General features: G+C 38.3%; 1 protein-coding gene across 2 annotated transcripts in view; it reads right to left on the bottom strand.

Moving 5' to 3' along the window:
• Positions 1–21,715, bottom strand: part of EFNA5 (ephrin A5) — a gene marked incomplete at both ends in the record, with an annotated part of 208,357 nt that overhangs the window by 58,685 nt on the left and 127,957 nt on the right. The gene's annotated exons all lie outside the window — the stretch shown is intronic.

The following is a 21,715-nucleotide window of genomic DNA, read 5'->3' as shown; positions in this document are numbered from 1 at the left end:
ATGCTTGGAATTACTGACTAGCCTCTCTCCCTCTCTACTCCAGAAGGAAACCCCCAGCCCAGGGGTGATGATGTCCCAGGGTAGCACAGCTCCTGATCAGTCTCCCTACCCTGCAGCTCAGCGCAGCTCTCCCATGGCCATGCACAGCCCACGGTCCTGCACTGGGTAACTGGCTTGACTGTGACCCACCCAGATTCAACATCAGGAGAGCCGCTTCTCCCATTCACCCCCTGCACCAGTGGGAGCCTCCCAGAGAGGAGGGGGCATCCCAGGACCACAACAGCTACTGGCTGCCCTGCTAGGTGGCCATGCCTACATCCTGGCAATCCGCATTGACTCCTCGCTCATCATCCTGTCGTATCAGCTGCCAATTTAGCTGAAAAGTGTAGTACCACTGAAAAGTGCAGTAAGGAATAGAAGCTGCCTTCTTATGCAGAAGACCACAGTGACAATCAATCTAAAGCACAATAGACATAAAACAAATACAGCAATAAGCTGATTAACTGATTTAATCAAGCTGATTTGTAAAAAAGTCAATTATCTAATACAGCCAATACCTTTAAATAATCATCTAACTTACGCAACAGCTCCTGCAATATTGTAGACTCAAAAAAAGGTAAACTGAGCTCTCAATTTGTCACCAAATACCTTTAGAGGTTTGCAAAAAGGCTTGAAAGGAAGAAGGAACCTTCTGCTTCAGGCTACGCAAATTCCAGTGTGTCCTACATACTGCAATCTCTTGATCAAGTATTTCCTGCAACTTTTCAAAATGTTCTTTTGTAGGTTTGCCTTGATATACCTTGGGCATATCAGGTGATCAATGACACTACAAAAAATTGTACTTCATGCTGAAGATCTTAACTGCATGCAGTTACTTGACAGACTAAGACACAAGGATTTTAGATGCATGTAATAAGCTTTTGGCTGAAGCACCAAGGCTTGCATTGAAGAATGTAGCAAATAAACAGAAAATAAAACATCTGCTCCACTGCCGAGTTGGTGTTAGTACCGTAAATTCAATTGCAAACTTTGTTCCAAGCAAGCCACCCACAATGCTGCACAAGAGACAACAATTTAATACAGAAGGTCTGAACCTGTTTCCATTAATGTCACTGGGAATTCTACCACTGCCTTAAATAAGATTCTAAAAAAACTCTGCTTTTTGGCTGCAGATAAAAAATAAAATTTAAAAAAAAAAAAATCAGCACACCTGGGTGGCTATAATTTTACTTGCAATTTTCTGATGAGCCTCATGTGTGCTTTTAAAGCTCTCTTTTCTTGCATGTTTAGAGTACCCTCTGGTCACTTTACAAAATGGAACAAACTTTCCTCTTTCCACTAAGGCAGCTTGAAGAAAAGGAAAACAGAAAACCAACATAGCCCAAGAAGTTCATTCAAAACAGCTGGACGCTAACACTGTGCCTACAAAAAAAAAAGGTTTTCTTAACAAATACAAGGAAGTATTCACATTGAATTGCTTCCCTTAAGGAGCAATCCTCTTTCTGTATCTTTGAGACTTTTTGTTGCTTTTAACTGTATGACCTTTTTCTGAACAATCCCAAAAGCCTCTTCCCAGCCAAAAATTAGAGAAATGGATAGAATACCTCTTAAATCACTATGTAGCAAGGAAATAGATTAAGCTAAAAATATGTTTTCTAAAAAAGTATTCAGAAATAAAATCACTTGGGTTTAACAGTGCAGACAGTATAAGAATGTAATACTGATATAAAATGGAACTGTAACCAATGGAATGACTTGATCTAGAGTATGTGGTTGAGAAAACTCCTGCCAGAATTGATCTATGAATGATATAGCTGGATATGTTTCCCTACACAACAGCTGTATATAATGTTTTACATAGTTTTAAATAAATCCACAAACCTCCTCGCATCCCATTTTTTCTTTCCTTTTGAGGAAGGGGGAGCGGAGCAATATGGAGAGGAAACTTTCATCTGAGAGGCTTTCATCTAAAAATGCTACAATTGTACATGACTCATGATCTGTTTTAAAGGTATGAGGATGCAGTTATTGAGCTATATATCTGGGAATGAAGTGTTTAGCTGGCAAACCTCATCCAAGCACAGCAGTAATTTTCTTATGCAGTGTCCACTCTCAGTAAGGCTGGAAGCAGGAGGGGGTTTAAGTGTGAAGGAAAGTTACTCAAAGCAATACATAAAATTTAAAGAGCACTGAAGAACTTGAAGTATGAAAAGCTTTTAAGATACAGTAAAAGCAATTACTTGCTGATACAGCATCAGCAGGAAATTTAGTACATGCAATATCACTGAGAGACAAATAAGAGGCACTCTTGCACTGGAGCAAGTTACCATGAAGTATTTTGGCCCTGGCTTCGCCTCTGAAATGTTGTAGCTTTCCATTCCCTGCCTGGCACATAATTCCACTTCTTGGCTGAGGTATTAGAGCAAGTCAATAAAACTCAGGCTTCCACCACACTCTCAGCTGTCCTAAATTTGGAAAGAAAGCTGCTGCAGGTTGCATCTCCTCAATGAAACTGAAACAAACTTCAAATGAAATAAACTTCATTCCTCAATTTCTCAATTATTACTTGATTCAGCAGAACCTAGGATTAAATCAAATAATGTATGTGGCAAGTAATTGTCCCCCACACAAACAAAGGAATGCCAACCGAAGAGATAAACATCTGCAGAATGGTTTACTGCTTTTCATTCCAAGCTCTTTTGTTTAACAGGGATGGGATGGCATGTCATGGCAGCCTGTGCCCACCGACTGAGGGATATCTCTTGGCAATGTAAAACTCTTGTTTAGTCCTTGGTGTCAATTCATGGACCTGTGGGCAATACAGCACCAAAAGATTTGTACCTGTGACCCAAACATAATCAACCCATGTTTTGTTCAGTGATCACTTTATAACACACATATTTGCTTTTCTTCAGGCTGGTATTTTCACAGGACAAGCAGGTGACTACATGTATCCCCTAAACACAGGAATATTGCTAAGCCAGTTGCTTTTAAAAAATACAGCTCTTTCTTCTACTGATTGCATTGCTCCTATAGGCTAGCAAAGTCATTAATTGGCTTAAGAATTACACAGAAAGTAACCGGCACTTCCCTCTACCCCTCTTTCTATTCCCTTGAAAACTTCTTCAGCTTCTGTCTCCTCTTTGAAAAGAAAGAGTGAAATGCAACATATTTAAGATTCCCTCATGATAGTTATTTAAAACTGAAAACAAAACCTTTGGCAAAGGAACACCATTGATGTATTCTTTTTGCAAACATGGCTTAACGCGTTGGCCAAGCCAGACTGTTAACTATCGTGTCATAGTAACTATAGAAAGAATTCAGACCACTCAAGCTGAAAGCATATGAAGAAGATAATCAAAATACTTATTAGACTTTGCTCCTAAGTAAATTCATCATAGGTTGCAGAAAAAAATCACTGAACACTTAATCATGTAGAGTTCCCATCAATTTCTATTCCTAGTTTTCTAAGGGGATTTCCACTTAACAAAATGAGTTTGTCCAAACACATCAGCCTCACAGCTTGGGGACAGCAAAGAATGTAGAGAAAAACCAGACCAAGGTCACGGTAAAACAGTCCTCCCAGATTCCTGGGGAGAGAATGCATAGCCATGCTCTTTACACCCCTTGCCTCCTACACCATCCACTGGAGACAGTCGCACAGATCACATCGTGTATCTTGTGACTATAATAACATTTATGAAACTGTAACTGGGGCTCAGAAAAAGAAGTTGAGAAGGAGTGAATGAGCAACCATAAGTATACACACACATGCTACAGTAGAAAACCTCAGGTAATGCTCCTGTAGTTGTTAAAGACTTCATACATATCTTATCAGGGGCTGTGAAAAAGCCTAAGCACAGCCAGAGTGAAACTCAGCATCCCACTTAGATCTGTTAATTCAAATATGGAAAGCCAAAATGTGCATGTACGGATCTTTATTTTTTAATATTTCTTAGTGGTGATTACTTCTCTTCTGTGTTGTTTAGGATGTGTTGTACTCACACACAGACACACACAGCATATTCATCTAGCACTTGCTGTGACAATCATCTGCACAATCATGAAGCCAGCACAAATTATAATTTGCATGGATGTTAGAAGAGAGTGTTCCAGCAGATGCAACAGTACAGCACAAATCACAGAGAATTAGGAGGAAAAGAAATAAACGCTTGTTTTACAGCAACAGATTTTTTTCCAGACTGCACATGAGTAGAAAAGCACGTATTACTAAAGGACCGAAGCTAGAAAAATGTATGGTGCCTATTACTCAAATTCTCATTTCATATCTCATGTGGTTAGCATCTACTTCTCAGCTTCTTTTACACGTGTTTTGTAAGAAACAGGTTTGCTAGGTTGTTGGTATGGGATTATTTGCCTTGCCTGGCTTTTTTGATGAGAAGGATGTGTTTCACTATTTCTCTTTTGGTCTCTGCAGAATTCCAGTTGTGTTTGCCTTGAAATAGAGAACTAATATGCATGTCAGGTGCACAGCTAGTATAGATTAGATGAAACAAATACATCTACATAAAATCTGTCCTGAATGATATTTAAGGAACATTAAAACACAGATGCTTATTTATTTATGTAGGAGGACTCTTGAAAATGTTTTTTCTCCCAAAGCCTGAAAGTTGAAAACCAGTTTATCACCAAATAAAATGGGATTATAACACCAATTTAAACAGGCAAGACCCATATAATCCAAAATAAATGAAGATTTAATTTTAAACAATCTTCCTTAGGCAGAGAAGAAAAAAATGTGCTTTTAATGAAAATATTTGTGGTATGTAATTTCAAGAAAAGGGGAGGGAATGATGTTTACAAGAAAACAAACTAATAATTGTATTATTATGACAGCAGAAGAAAATGAATTTTATAGTTTCTCACTTGTCAGCAAACTACTTCATAACAGCTCATGCTAGAAGCAATCCTTTCACAGACATTCCTGAATCATAATTGTGCTAATCAACATTATTTAGAGGAGTGGGCTCACTTTCCAAAGGTGTTTTTGAAATACTCCAGTATTCAGCTATCACACTCCTACAATACAAGGAGTTCCCTGGGGTCCTACAATAAAACCTCCCTTCCTCCTCCTCCCTTTTACACACACATGTATTTTGTTTTTAGGAACCAACTTTGAACCATCAGCCCTGACAGATGTAAGAACTGAAATTATATGCTAAAGTACACGACTGAAGATTAACCATTTGTACTCCCAACTAAAGAGAACACAGCTGCAATGTGCTCTAGAAATTTAGTGAAAATGGACCTAAAGGGAATTGTTGAAATATAATTGAATGCCAGTATGCACAGAATTATGGAGCATTGTCTCTGTACAGTCGGTGGACAAACACTTTTTTTTTATATGACGTTAATATCCTCACAATATGATGTCTGCTACTGTCCAGTTGACATTGGAAGGAAGTGAATAGAAGCAAGTAAGACAAGGACAGTTTTCCTCTCTCCTCTGTTACCCCTTTCTTTCTTGTTCTCCCCTGTCCTGGAAAGCTCTGCTCCTTTTGCAGTTTTCCCATCTTGGACAGTTATGGTAGAACCTCCTAGTGAAGGAATTCTGAAGAAACAGCATAACAGAAGGGCAGTTCCTTCAGGGAACCTCTCCAGCCAGCAGGTAATGCAACTTGAAGAGGAAGGAAGGAGTTTTTCCAGTCAAGAAAAATGTCCTATCAATCTTTCTTTCCACTTACCTTTTCAGCCTCTATGGCCCTCTCTCATGCTAGAAAGAAAAACTCAAACTATATTTTTGACAAATTTTCTTTTGAAACAGTGAATAGAAGGTAAGCTGTCATCAATTTGTACTTGGTGCTAGTTTGGCACAAACCTTCCACGCTAGTTGATCCAAACAACAGCAATGCACAGTCCACAGACCGGCACAAACACATGAGGAATATGCTGCTCCACTGCCATCTTCACGAATATTCTCTCTAGTGCATTTAGGAAGTGGACTGTGTTAAATGTGTGTTGCTTTGATGTACACCTACTTATACTTACAGACTTTCCCACTTTTTTCCCTCTTTTCTCAGTCTCACCAGACAAAATGGCACTCGAACCATGTGTCCATTGCTAAAGTTGATGACACGATCATACTACTTTTAACTGCTTTAATGACTGAAGGTAGCACTCCTTCAATGCTTTCACGGCAAGTACTTGCTTGTTTTGATAAAGTGAAGGGACCTTGCGACCATTCCCTATCTGAATATATAAATGTTGGTGCTCAGTGGACAGTCAAATCCATGCTTAAGAGTTGCTTTCATAAAGAACTCAAGTCTCATACAAAGAAACAAGTTGAAGCCATCTGGAAGGGGAAAACTGCAGACCACCACTGTCAGCCTGACCTTGCCCCTGTGTAATATTTCCATCCTTACCAATGTTTCTTTCAGCACAAGACAGAATGTACAAATGAGATAAAGAAAGCCAGTGCGCTTCTCTGCCAGTGAACACCATTATAATATTTATACTATGCAAGAGTTCCAGTTTCCGTACAATAAACAATTTTGTCAGTGCAATTTAGCCTCTAAAAGAAGTCTGACTACTCAAAAGACAACAGAAACAAATTTCAAGAAAAAGATAAAGATATGTCATATGTAGTCTTTCCTCATTCAGTGATTACAAATGCTCTTCCAAAGCAAGAACATTCTCTGGTGATGAAATATGAAGAGGTGATGATTTCCTCAAATTACGAGGACATTAACAATTAAGTGTTAATGTGAACATTGTTACAGTAAGGCAATTATAACTGTATTCCATGAAGAGCAATAGGAAATAATTACTCTTATTCTCAAGTGATAGATCTAAGAGAATGAGATTCCCAATCTTAAATTCATTAGACGGGTAGCTCTCATTTCCTACTCTAAGAATCAGTCTTTCTTTATTGGAAAGGTATCTCCTATCTTTCATTACTGAAATGCACATACACCTTCACTTCTGTTTGATAGTATCAAGCAGTGAACTAAAGACATTTTCAGGATATCCATCCATCTCCAGGTGCAGTTGCAATATCCTCCTCATGAACACTGTTCACCTCTTCCAGATGCCTCTAAATGCAAAGTTCACCCAGAACCAAGGAACACCGATGCTCATTTAGCACAAGAGATTCCTCATGTGTATGCAAGTACTCTCCAGTTGATGGTTCTCTGACCCAATCTGAGGAAAAACCTTATGCAGGGACAGGTGCAAGTGCATCACATAGCACAATCACCACTTAAAATCTGCAATATAAAGAAGTTGGCTCATAGTAACTTGCATACCAATACTTGGCTGCCAATGATCTTTACAACCTAAATCTTCCAAGAAAGCAAGAGTACCTGTGGGTTATTACGCTTTGATAAATTACTGGGTGGGGAAGGACATCTTATTTGTGACTTTAAACAGCAAAGACAACCTAAGTGCATTTTGAGTGCAAAGCAAAACAGAATGTAGAAAAAACTGAAATCCTGCATAATGGCAGCACCAATGCCTCTAGCCACAAAACAGATACTGAAACCTTTCAGTGCTCAGAAGCCTGCATTCTTTGCTGACTTTTAGACACTATCACTCCACACTCTCCATATTAAACACAGAGGTACTGGTTGGCTGTAATAATTAGGAAAGCTTGCCAAAAAGATGTTAGCACAAGGAATGCGTCAGGTGACAGAACAGTGCCTCCAAGGACTCTGGGACCTGTCAACCTCTGTAACTATATCCTCCTGGCCTGTCACAGTAGAGTTAATTAGAAACATCTGTAGTATAGAGATCAAGCAGAGGCAGTAGCAGCAGCTTATTTGCACAAGAAAGGTACAACTCATGTGGGAGGTAAAGAGGGTAGAATCACAAACAGATACAGATCAGTTACATGAACCTGATCAGCTATCTGAGCTATATGCACTTCTGAAATAAAACTACCGAAGTAACGCAAATGCAAGACTGATGAAAAGCCTTAACTGTAACATTGGCAAACTGACTTACTGGAATCTTTACAGTGAGAACAAGTCTCCAATGACATGCAAAACGCCATTCATCTGTTCAGACATTATGGCGTCGGCTGCTCCACATGCTCCTCTGAAAAGCAAACTATGTTGCCTTCACCTTATATTTTTGCTAAGGACCTTAGGACAAGCTAAAAATGCTAATTTGTTTAATCACAGCTCCTGCTGCTGCAGTTTATGGCAAGCAAATACTGTAACTGTGAATTCCCTCCTCCCTCCCAATATGAGATGTGCTTTGGGAAAAGTCTGTTACAGGTGGAACTAGAATTTTTATTTCTCCCATTCCCAAAGCACAGATCTTTGAGTCTATCTAAGATAATGTGCTACAATTTGGGCCTCAATGATTGAATATTATACACAAAGAGAATTCAAGAAATTCAAATGGTGAAATAAGTTTACAGCTGGAAGAGAACTTGGCAGAGTTGTGCACATACACAAATAAAACTCAGAGAACTTTGCATTCCTACAGCTCTGCCCTCCTACATCCCCATTAGAAACCAAGAGCTTTCAATAAATTAGTACAGGATAGCTGCAGACTTTTAGGTTGATCCCTCCTCTTTTCAACCACACAGGATGCTTCCATGCCTGGGCACATCAAAACTTGTCAGAGAAAAGAAACAAAGCAAAAAATAAAAGAAGAATCGATTTGGTTTAATCTGTAAGATACATGATTAAAGAAAAACAGGAAGCAGAGACCTCAAAGTGAGCAAGAAGAATTGCATAAGCAAATCACATGATCAAAATATAAATCTGTAAACATTTTTTGGCAGGCATTTGCTGAAGCACTCATTTCTACTTAATTTTCATTTGATACTTTGCCGACCCTTGGGCCCCCAGCACATATTCCCCAAGCAAACAGTTGCAGCTGTTTATGTGACTGTCGCCCCAGTGCACCTCAGCCTCACAAGCTGCCTCTTACCACGCGAGTAGTGGCATACAGAATCATTTGCCCATGAATTAGTAGGCCCACGCTTTTAGGCATGCCTGTCCAGAATCTTAGCACAAGCAGATTTCATGGGCTGCCTAACGAGGTAAGCCAGAGTCCCAGGGCATGGGCACCTTCTGCCACCTCCACTGCTGCACCAGAGTTGGCAGCAAAGTATGATGGCCAGCTGTGGGCAGCAAGACCTCAAATCATCCAGGATACGTTTGTTGAAGGCATTTTGTTAGAAATACTAATTTCCCCGAGGATTTTTTATCAAAAGAAGATCACCCCCAACTTCCAGAGGAATGCCTGTTTGCTAGCTGGAGTCTTCCTCCCTCTCTCTCATGACCAGCAGTCCCACTTCAGAGAGTCTGCTGTTTCAAAGCTCAAGAAGTCCCAGCTCTTCTTTAGTCCATTTATACTTACTCCTCACACTGCTCTTTTTTTCTTTCAATCCCAATTTCTTCTGCTTAACCACTTGGAAATTTAGAAAGGTTTGTATTACCACATTGCCAAGGAACAATATATAGTCATGGTACTTAAACAAGTAATTATCAGATTTTGACATGTATACACTTTTTTAAAAGAGCTTTTTTAAAAAAAAAAAAGAAAAGCTCTCAGCCCTTAAGAGCAATATACAGAGCTGCATGAAGTAACAGCTGGAAGTAACCACATTAGTGCTTGGTAAAGCTGGGGAGCTAATAACACAAGACTGCAAAGATTTACCGGCTTTGGTTACTAATAACTCCAAGTGTGAATGTTACTGAATTCTGTAGCACAGCCTGCAGGAATGCAAAAGTGCAGAGTGGTTGAGAAGAATGCAAAGATTATGGTTTTCAGTGTTTCATTTTCATCCAAAAATGCCATCAGCAGTTTTCTATGAGTAAAATTTCACCATTTTTTTCAGATTTGGAGTATGTGTCCTAAAATCCCTGGCAGGAATTCAAGAAGGACCTTACTATTCAGACGCTCCTTTAGTATTCATACATGTAAGGTACATCCTGGAGAAAATCCAATAGCCTGTGCTGAAATGGAATAACGCTTTCTTTTTCCAGACCACTTTTGCAGATCTGAAATGCCTGCATCATAGACCACTGCAGAAACAGTTAAACCAACAAGGATATCAGTGTGTGACTTAATAAGGTACCTACACAAGATACTTGCTGATACACAGGCTACTTAAAGCAAAGATATGCAAAAGTAGGAACAGATTTTTCAGGGGGTTGTTTTTGGAGGTTTTTTTAGTATCTCCTTTCTGAAAAAAAAAGTGTTCCCTATGGAAAGAAAAATCTCTTTTCTTTCACACCACCACAGACTGCTGGCTGCTTCAACTGCTTTCAAAACCAAGTGTCTGTCCAATCACAAAAAAAGAACTGTTGTTAATGTGTTTTTTCTTTAACGGTCATTAGAAAAAAGGCATATATAACATTTTAGAAACATGCAGGTACAGGGTGCATTCCTGACCTAAAGAGGAATTAAAACTTTGACAGGTGTTCAATTACACAGATTTCTATTTACAAAAAAATTACCTAGATGTAGCCATGCTGCCTAAACATTTCCAAATCCTGTGTCAAGTTATGGCTGTGTCCACACAGTGTAGGCTGAGCTCCCCATGGCTTCCTAGCTCAGTTTAACAAGCCATCAATTAAAGGCAGATATTTAGAGGAAGCAAAACTGATTGGTTGCAGAGGGATTTCTGGACATTTTAACTGATACCCACTGAAAATACATGAGAAGGATTTCAAACTCAGAAAAAATTGACTGCCAAAAGCCCTGACAGATATATAATGCCATGACAGAAATACTACACATTATGTCATATCTAATAACCCACTTGTGCCACATTACACAGCTGCTTTTGTTACATTGCAGTGCCAAATACAGTCCCTCCTCTCTTTCCCTCTTCCTTACTCTAAATTAACAAAGAACAAAATTAAACTAGCAGTTTTGTGGGCACCACCTCTATGCAGAACAGAAGTTTTACCCTAAACTGAAGTCACAAAGATGAGGTAAGTAATCTTCTTGAGAGTGAACAAAATTTTTAGTTGCTTTCCCAAACTCATTAAGAAAGGGCCCGATTCCCACAGGTTTACCCAGAATAATTAGCAGCAACAAACACTGGTAGGATTTCAGTGTGTAGGTCAGCCTGCGGGATTAGTCACAAAGGTTTTGTAAATTTCAGAAGATATCTACACAGATGTCAGAAGGGGGGTGGATGGGGGGGAAGGGCTATATAATGAATGCAGCCAGAACCATTAAGTAGTTTAGAATTTCTAAGACTCCCACAACCAATAAATTTTATGGAAAAAGTCATGAAAGTCAGATGGTAAAAAAATATATAGCATAAAAGTTGCAAACTTCTAGACAGCTTGTAAAACAGTGGTAATGCAAGAGGGAAATGGTAAACACACTAACAAGAGTTCATCAGTCTTAATAAATAGGACAGGGTCACACGGGTTTACTTCTGGAACCCATAAAGGTCCCTAAGTATCTAATTATTTCTGAAAAAAAGTCTGAGGTTTTATTCCCTTCTATTCCTCAACAGATTAGCTCATTCTTCATCAGATACCATTTTAAACTGAAATATAGTCCTTTTAAGTAGCTAAGGTTTGTTTCTTATCGACATGATAGAATGCTATGTACTGTATGTTCTTCCAAGGGAGTATATTACTAAGCTATATCAAACACTACATGCTAATGGAAGTAGCACGAAATATGTTTCTTAGGTGGAGTACATAACAAAATTGGTCATGGCATTGGGCCATATAGTAGCTCCAGATTCTGAAGAAAATGTCAGATTAAGATCAAGAGCTTTCACTCCTAAATTTCTACTTTACTGCAGACTACAAAAACGTTTTTTCTATCACCTTGCCAGGGGAAAGACAGGTCTATATTGTCACCTTTACAAGGAGGCAATCATCCTCCTCACTAGGCAGATTTTTAGTTCATTGGGCCTGACATAAAATTGACAAGTGCTGCTTGTTCATGTTTTTGTGAACAATGATCTTACAGCATTGCTCAGGTTGGTAACTTCAGAAACCCTAAGTAACAAATGCTACCTTTGTGACCAACAAAAACAAATAACGAATAACACATCTGTAACTGCAGGGTACATATGTAAGCAAATGCACTGTAATGGGTAATAAAAATAACACTTTGTTCTGACTGTGGTGCTAATTAGAATCTGATTTGCCTATTTAAAAGCCGTAATTGAGCAGAACCCATGCTATCAGGATTCCCAGGGCTGGTTTCACTTTTTAGGAACTCATGTACTGACCTCAACAGCTGAAAAAGGAAAAAGTGAGTGGGAGTAAGAGGTCTGTAAATGTACCCCTGCCCTCTGCTACTTTGGCCAAATAATGATTTGTATTCAAGTGTGGTCCTTTTTTTGCAGAAGATGCCTCTGCAGAACTGGCTAGGTACCCCTGCTGCCAAACCGGGCATTACCAGGGAGCTTTAGAAAGTAGGACATGACACAGTAATTGATTTTGAGAGTATCTTTCCCTCCTCCCTTCCTTTCCCTGGTTCCTTTTTTCCTTTCCAAACCCATTTCTTTGTTTTCCAAGCTACAAAACTATATTCCATAGTAGCATACTTAAGAAATTCAACCTCAAACACAGCAGATGATTACCACCTAAGACATAACATTTGCAAAAAGATTTGTATTCATTAAAACATAACAAAACAAAACAAGCTAGACAGATAGACTTCTTTTCATAAGTAATAGTGTAAATATCAACAACTCCCAAGTTCTGCACTGGTTATATACAACAGAATGTCACGTGTGTCCCATGGAAAGCCAAAATCATTATGAAACCCAGAGGAAAAATCAAATCTCCTCCCCTCACCTCCAGAAAGCAACTGATAAAGCCTCACCTAAATGATGTATCCATTATGTCCTTATTACGTTATCTCAGCTATATATTCAGTGCCCCTCAGATATTACTTAAAACCCCCTGGGCTATTGTCTAAATTGAAATGTTCACTATCCTCAGTATTTCAGTACTATTAAAAATACAACCTGAAGTCACAATGGAATTTCTCCCTCCTCATTTCTCTAAGCAAAACTATTCTTGTACTTGTGCAGGCACCCCCAAACACTACTCTCTGATGTTCTCATCTGATATGAAAGTTTATGTAGGGTTCCATGTGGTCGTATCCCACATACCACTATATCTATTAAAAAAAAAAAAAACAAAAAACACACACACACACAAAAAAAAAAAACAACAAACCAGAAAAGACGAATCTTTATTGCTGTTTTTTTTTTTTTTTTTAGAGTGCAAAATCCTGGGTATTCTGTCCAATATCAAGAAACAGGAACATCTTCTTACAAACATGACAATACTGAACACATCTGATAAAGTGTTTTGGTATGGTGCAGAACAAAAAGAATTTATCAAATTAAATACAATTTATCAAGTTATATTTATCAAACTATGACGATAAATAATTAAATGTATTAAAGCTAGTAGCTTCCTAAAGGCAAGGCACTTCAGTACATAGACAAATGTGTGTTCTAGAGAGTATATGGAACATTTGCACGATTTGGCCTGTTACCCAATTTGTGTGTCAACTGACAGAGAAAGACAAAAATCCAAAGCTGCTGAAACACTTCCCATGCCTAACACTTGTCATTGCTATTCCCCCGTCCAGCCAACCTCCCGCAACGAGCACAGTCACAGCCCGTGCAGTGTCCCCGGTCGCCTGCCTGCCCCCCAGTCACCCCAATGCTGCGTTAGTTAATTAGCGACTTGTCAGCTCACTTGTGCATAGCTTAGCATGGAGCTGGGCACAGGGGAACAACAGGAATCCCTTTGGGCCTCATCACGACATCATTTGGGCAGTGTAGCCTGTGATAGCAGAAAATGAAGCTGGTATTTATACATGGGCATTAGAAGGGGGCCCTCCCGTATCGGGCTTAAGATGACAAAATGTCAGCTTCAATCATCTGACAGACTTTGGTCTCCCTCTGTAACCTCTTTCTTTTTGGCTGCTCTTTTTTTATATACACATATGACACTAACAGAAAAATAAATTGAAAAGAGCACTGAGGCAGAGTGTATTTCACGCACTGGTGCCAATGTTTCATATCTCATGAACCTCGGGAAAACAATTCGTCGAACTAATTAGTTTACAGTGTTTAAGCAGCTTGTTTCCCGTCTTTAATCTTCTTTATGTAATACTGCGAACAAAGCCATATTATCTTCTGATTTTTTTCTTATACAGTTTAACAAATATAATCTTTTTTTTTTCCTGGAGATTACTTCATTTAGACATCAAACTACCCTACCCTCCCTTACTTTTTTTCTTTTTGGGGAGAACAATATAAACAGCACCGATTCATTTGTTTTTCAAAGATATTCAAGATTATGCTATGCTTTTTGTTCTTCTGTTTTTTGGTTTTTTTTTTTTTTTTTAAATCTTATCCAGTTCATTTAATTTCTCATTTTTAGCCATGCCTCAGAAAGCAACTGTGTTTGTGTTCCTCTGAAAATAAAACAACTGCTCTTCTTCCTCATGGGTCCTAGTAATAGAAGAGTGTCCCTAGCTTACAATCTTTGATCAACTTGTTTTAAAAAGCACTGGAAAAGCTAATAATAACTAGTTAAAAATAAACCAAGCAAAGCTTTAAATCTGAAACAGGTTTATCTTTTTACTTTCATCAGCAATGACTGGCTTTGAGTTAGAAGAAAATATACAAATAAACAAACAAACCAAATAACCCCTATTCAGAAGTCTGGAAGTGTGTCTATATCCCAATTCCCCTAAAAAGTGCCTTTGGTGATGTCCAGGACTGTTAGTGTGTCCAAAGCTAGCTCAATAATCACAGCAGCTGACTACCACTCTCCCTATTTCACACTGGGGTCTAAAAACATGAGTAAGTCCTTTGAAAGGCTTGACCCAGTAGGGATGTAGTACGAAACCTGTGGGAGGGCAAGACATTACTGTCCCCACCTGGTCATTCTGCCTCTTGTCATTACCATGTGATAAGCAAAATCAGCAAAAAACAGCCAGGTGCATACCGAGCTGCATCCACGTCAAGGCAGCCAGGCTAACTTCAACCAACATTGAAGGTGGCTTAAGTAAACCCATACTGAAAGATTAGATTTTCTCAGAGAGCTAGTTAGATTTTTAAGTCAAAACATATGCTCAAGCGTATTAATGGACAGCTGGGGACAGCAGCTTTTTAAGTGACTCCAACCAGGGTCACGGGAGGATTGTCTTTTATGCCCAACACGTATAGCCAGGATTGGACTTTTTGCAACACATAGTCACAGCCACTGTCTTTTTCAAGTATGGAAAGGGAGACTACAGTACGTGACTTTTATCCAGTAGTTTAGTGCCATGTTCTACCAGTAACGTACATATTACTGGTGTAATTCCTGCCCTTGGTATTATTTCTGGTTTTATACAAAGGCTGCTTGATGTAAATGCACAAACCATCCTGGAAACAGGAAACCAATACTCCAGCCACAGAAAAATATTTTTCTGTGCTTTTTAACAGCTTTTATCTCTAAGCAAGAAGTCAGACATCTCAGTGTTTACTTGGTAAGTACCTAAACCTTTTCCTTGATATTGCTCTCTTACAATGAGGCATCATTTGTGAACAGTGACCAAGTCCTCTACTTCGACATTTATTTCATGCAGATTGTTGAAGTCCGCACTGTCAACATTATTTTCCTTTCTGATTCTTTGCTTGCTTTAGAACTGTCTGCTGTCCCCCCATGCTTATCCACATTAAAGTTCACGCTGTCCTTAGTTGTCAGATTCCCAGTAACTCTTAATTAGTACAGAGAGGTGACGCTGCTGCGGCTTCACGAGCGCAAGAACACCAGCGAGAGCTCCATCCTGTTGTGCTCAAGGGATTTCTCCCTTCTCTCCCAAGGTTAATGCCTGTAACTCCTCTGGGAGCTAGCAGCTATGCAGGCTGCTTAACTGAAGATACCCAAAATCTCCCAGCTACTCGGGGGTTTAGCAATGACTGCAGACCTCTTGCATTATTTCTGAATGCCTGAAAGGTTACAGGGACAAACTTTGTAAATGAAAGAAAAGTATGAAAAATGGTAATGCTATATTAACTTCTATTAACCTTCAATTTACATCCTAAACTACTGGATTAAAACTTTATAGGTTGAAGTTTTGCTTAAAAATTTTCTCATTAAGAATACATGCAATCCCAGAACTGTCTGATGTTAAATATATGCAGGCTTTTCTATTTAACACAGACTGGTACCACTAAACAGGCTGGCAGAATGAAAGATGAGAAATGACAAAGCTGCATAAGCACATAAATCTTTAACCCTTTATTCACAGGAAGATTTTGCAAGATTCTTAATTTCTGTCCTCATTTTATGGTTTAGTTTTTGACTAATTTAATGAGGATTGGAGAGGGATGAAAGATGCCTGATTGTTCCCACTTCCTTTCTCTCATTTAAAGCAAAAAGTATGTATTTTTTCAACTTACATCTAGCACTTAGGAATATACGAAGCAGACCTGTTATTACTCTTAATATAACCCATCAAAGTATCCCAATGTCCTCTAGAAAGTTTTAACTGTTAGTTCACAAGTGAAGAGTTTTCTTCCTAGAAAAAAACAGTGTTTGTGACTCATGGGAGCTGATGAAACAGGCAAAGTTCTGATGTTTGCAATACTTCTTAAGAGAATTAACTGCATCAGCTAAGACTAAGACCAGTTTGGCAACAACTTTTTTTCTGGTCAGCAGGAAAATTCATTCTGCAGCAGAAAAGTCAAGTCTCCGTAGGCTCATCTTCACAGATGAGTCTTTTAGCTTGTTTTTTGTCTGTTTTTTCTGAACCTATTACTGTGAATGACAACAGATTATGAAGTGTCATATTAAATGTATTCAAGTGGATGAAATATTCTTGTACAATTTTGCAGGTTTTGTTTTATTTCTCATCTTCATCCTGCCATATTCCTGATAAGTCGGGGTTTTTGGTTTGGGTTTTTTAATTTTTTTAATTTTTTAATTTTTTTTTATTTTAAGAATAAATAGGTACATGATTTACCGTGGCTAGAAAACATCTATGCATATGTAGAAGAGCACACATGTTCTTCCTTGTCTTCAGTTAAAGTCTACAAACAAGACTTCTCATTAAATGCCCATGTGGCAGAAATCCATCAAACACCGTTCCTACTAAATGCAACCCCTCAACCTACCTACTTTGCAATAAAACAAAAATACCACTCAGTCAATATCTGGCTCATTGCCATGACTTCTTTTTTTTTTTTTTTTTTTTTTTTTTAAATCACTTGCCAAAGCCTGGCTAGATTCCATGTGTGTGATGCCCCACTACCTTTTCTCAGTTTTTTTCCAACTTCTGGGTTTGGGGTTTTTTTACAAAGCGCAAACTGTGCTTTGTACCTGATGACTGCATGCTCTGACTGCACATGCTATCATAGCTTAAATCATAGTGCATGCACGACCCCTGGAACTCTCCCAGGCCAGCAGTAGCCACTGCTAACAGCTCCTCGCTTGACGAACAATGGCCTGCTTCAGGACTGACTCCAGTAAGAATTGCTAACAGAGACCTACAGATACAAATTAAGCCCAGAAATTATATTCCAAAGAGAGTTGTTATTATAAAAGATGTATCCACCCACAGCTATTGTACCTACTATTATCCAACACACAAAGTTAGGAAATACAATATAAATTGGATGATGTAGAGCACAATTACCGACAGGAAGGATTTCAGCCTTGATTACACCTGAAAAAAATCCACCAGTTTTTCCCCTAAGAAGTCCTTTACACAGCTCTGCGTTACAGATGTTGTGTTATAGCTGCTCTTTCCCAAAGGAATTCTCACTCTCTTGTCACACTCAGACATACACACACCTCTGCCTGAAAGGGCGAATGCTACAAGCTCTGCTTGCCCTTCACTAGAGAAAATCCCCCCCTCAGCGTTGCAGGACTGTTGCACTCTGCACATCAGCAGGCTCCTGCCACCAATTTCAGCTCTGAATGGTTTCTTACACAACTCAAATTTTATGCACACATCAGTAAATCCCTAGTCATTAGTAGCACATTCAACTAAATGCAGCTCCTCAGGTACCTTATTAAAAAAAAAAAAAAAAAAAAAAAAAGGTAATTGCGAAATAATTGAGAAAGACTACAAGGAACTGTTACTTGTCCTCTCCTGCTGCAGTTTTATCATAAAGCAACACCACTGGGGTTTGCACTCCGTGTTCATGGGCATCAGATTGTTAATTACTAATCAAGCTGGTTCACAAGTATTAGTCAAAGGTGCTTGTTGAACACTAACAAAAATCTCACACTTAGAACAGTCTTTAACTTATTAGAGTTCTACCTACAAGAAAAAATAGATCTCACATATTTTCCCCAAAGGATTATGGAAGTAAAAAGCGTTGCAAGATGTTTTTAAAGAAACTGTCTTAATTTGAACACTCAAACTTCCTGTCTAGTGTTTTGTTATCTACCTATACGGACTCATTTCAGCTTTTCACTTTGTATTTGAAAACTATTTGCTTTTTACCAACTGAAGAGCAGCACTCCCACAGTAAGGCTTTCTTCTCAAAACTGTATTTTGATCTTTAGAAACATTATCAAATCCATCCCACCTGCATTTGCAGTAACATACTGCCTTCTCTTTTCCATAAAGTCCCTCTGTTGAAAACCATCACCATAAAGAAAAAGTGCAGGACTTCATTCAGATGTGTACAAGTTCTCTTCAAAGCTGAGAGCCCAAAAGACAATAAACTAGACTGAAGTGGCTGCTGTGAATTGTGTTTCTGGCTGAGTTGATGCTCTGAGATTCAGATGCTTCCAAATAAGCGATGGCTGGTACTCTTCCTACCTTGGTAAAAAGAAAACTGTGAGGTCATAACACCAGTAGCAGCTAATGTAGGATCTAACACATGAACCCGATTACTTTTACCTGCTTATGTAGTAATTGCTGTAGCTAAAAAAGATACCGTAGGTCTCAGGAATAGAGAGAACCTAAGCTAAAAATGTTGAGACATAAAGAAGTTTTATCTAAAAAAAATCACTAAGCAATTACATGTCAAACACACTCACATTTGTATGCATGTGAGTAAAAACAGTCTTAAAAATACTTAAGAGCTATATGAATGGAACCAGAGAATAAATAGACATTTTCTTTACTTGAAATGCTTGGCAGCATAAATGTAATGAGCCTAGTGTAGTAACAATATGGCATAATTCCTTATTTTACCAGTGAGTAAGTCACAAGAACAATTATATTCCTACTAGCCATTATCTGTGGCTTCGGTCAATGACAACAATGATCAGAAATAATATTTCTAACCTAACAACGTATTAGGGATAACTCATAATAATCCAACATGTATTTAGATATGGATACACTTTTAGTGTTTTCTCATACTAAATCCTCTCTTCTGACCATTAAAAAAAAGGTAAAATGTATTTTGTGAATCAAACTAAGATATTTTGAACTGATTTTTGACATCAGGCATCCTGTGAGTAGCTAATTCAGTGTATAAGTATATGACCAGAAAAATTCTGAAGTAGTAATTCTGCAAATTTATTTTGTAATATGTAGACTGCATCAACTACAGACTTTTCTCTAGTTTTTCCCCTTCTTGTTTAAGAACATTCAAAAAAAGAAAAAAATACATATCAGTATATGAACATGCTATTTCCTTGTTATTTTAGATCCTTTTGATTTAATGGAATATTCTGATCTTTCACCTTCTTTATGTCACAATATGAATTGGAAGGATTCAGCTTGATTCCAACACTCTGTCTCTCTCTTGGTATTTCATATGATTGAATCTGAACCATATCTCATACATATGATAGACAGCTGACAAAGAATTTAATCTTTTGTAAGTACCCAATAAGCATATTCTGCTTAGAATAAGTTAGAACGCTCACAACCCAATTTAATTTCCAAGTTACCTTTCCAGTTATCTGAACCGTCTCACTCAAACACATTCTAATGATACAGAAAAAATATTTTGGCTTAGTATGTAAGTCAGTTTTAAGATAGCTTTGAAAAATTCCAATTTTGTCTTTTTGTATGTGTTTCAATGTCTTTCAGGGAAAACCTGAGCATTATGCATACTGAGCAGCTATTTCTTCTAGAAGCCAGTCCTGTATTTAGAAAGGAAGAGGTGATTCTTATACCTCAGCCATAATCAGTAGCAATACTGATTGATATTGGGTGAATGAAAATTTAGCCATAGAAACACTTGTGCATTTTTACTGTCAATGCACAGGTGCTTTTGACAGCAGAAACCTGCTGTGAAATAAACTTTAAAACATTGTTACCTTTAATAAATGACAGAAAATAATTCAGCTCTTCTCTGGTCCTGCCTGTGTTTGCAAAACTAAAGGTTGGGAGAGCAGATGCACTTGTGAACTGCAATACCAAAGAAGATGTGCTTTTCTTTCTAACTGCAGCTGCGCTTCTTAAATAAGTACAACTTATAGAACTATGCAAAGAGGCAACGAGAAAGCTGAAAAAAGGTAAAGAAGCAGCAACCACATGCAAAATGGTGGGTGAAACAGGCCACCTGGCTGGCTTACACTTAGGAATCTGTATTGTCTTTGTAGAACCTAACTACTCCAACAGCCCTGCAAAAGAAAAAAATATCTCAACTCCCCAAGAGAGGTACAGAGTTCTCTATGTGGTAAATTAAGAAATTACCTGCTTGTTAATTACATCCTTCCACCACTCATCATCCCAAGTACCCCTACACCATCACAAGCATCATCTCATCGGGTGAAAAAGGAAGATTACATGATCACTATAATCATTATTTTCCAACAAAAACGATAAAAAAAGCTAGGTAAGTACTCTTACTTGAAGCTATCGATGTGCAGAGAATCATAATTAATCTTTATGTAGCATTGCAATTTCTCCTCAACTCCTTAAGTATCATCATAATTGCAGGTCCAAAACAGGAACCTCTTGGCTTTGCTTAATGATTCTCTCATATGCTCTTCTCCCAAGACAAGGCTCTGATTTGAGAGCAGAGTTGTGAACAAAATGAAGTGAATACAAATAAGAGCAAGAACAGGGCATGTCCTAATGTCTTGCCCTGAGCGGAAAAAAGGGTTAACCTTAAATAGCTGTTCATTGGACTCCTAGAAATGAAGACAACCACGGTGACAAGGGGCAAAGAAAGCATAGGGCCAGAGACCAAGGAAAGGCAAACACATTTCTATTTGCCCTCACTTTGTTTACTAAGGACAGAATAGTTTTGGGGTTTTTTTTAAACTTTTACAGTAAAATGTTCTTTAGAATAAGCTGCTAAAGGCCAATAAACCCTCTGTTTCCTCCCCCTTTCTTCTCCTTGAAGCTCAACTTTATCTACAGAATTCTTCTCTTAAGTGAATAACTGATAAGAAAAATTAAAAGGGCTCAGCAGCAGAATGTGTTAAGTAATTGGACCCCAGCTCCCACACCTCTTTGTCTCTGTACTAAATCTCCTCTGTCTTTCTGCTATACTAATCCACTCTGAATATCAATCACAGCTGAGGTTGCAAATCACCGTTGGACAAAAGAATTAATAATAACAAAAATAAATAAATAAAAAAAACCAAACAACAAACAAGCAAAAGCCTCCCAAGAAAATCCACACCACATTTGCATGGGCATAATTTTCTCTCATTTCAACCACTGCTTCATTCCTTCATAGATTTACTAAAACCTCCTGATGCACAGTAGTTCCCCCAAAAGCCCAAATTTGCTTTGTGCCAACTCAGAGGTAAGAACCTAAAGACAACCTCTAAACAAGCATCTCTCTGGCAAGACAGGCTACTGCTATAAAAGGAGT

Source organism: Vanellus vanellus (genome assembly GCF_965231255.1).
Source record: "Vanellus vanellus genome assembly, chromosome: Z".
NCBI lineage: Eukaryota > Metazoa > Chordata > Aves > Charadriiformes > Charadriidae > Vanellus > Vanellus vanellus.
The sequence above is the reverse complement of the archived record's forward strand: the minus strand, read 5'-3'. Positions and strand labels throughout refer to the sequence as shown.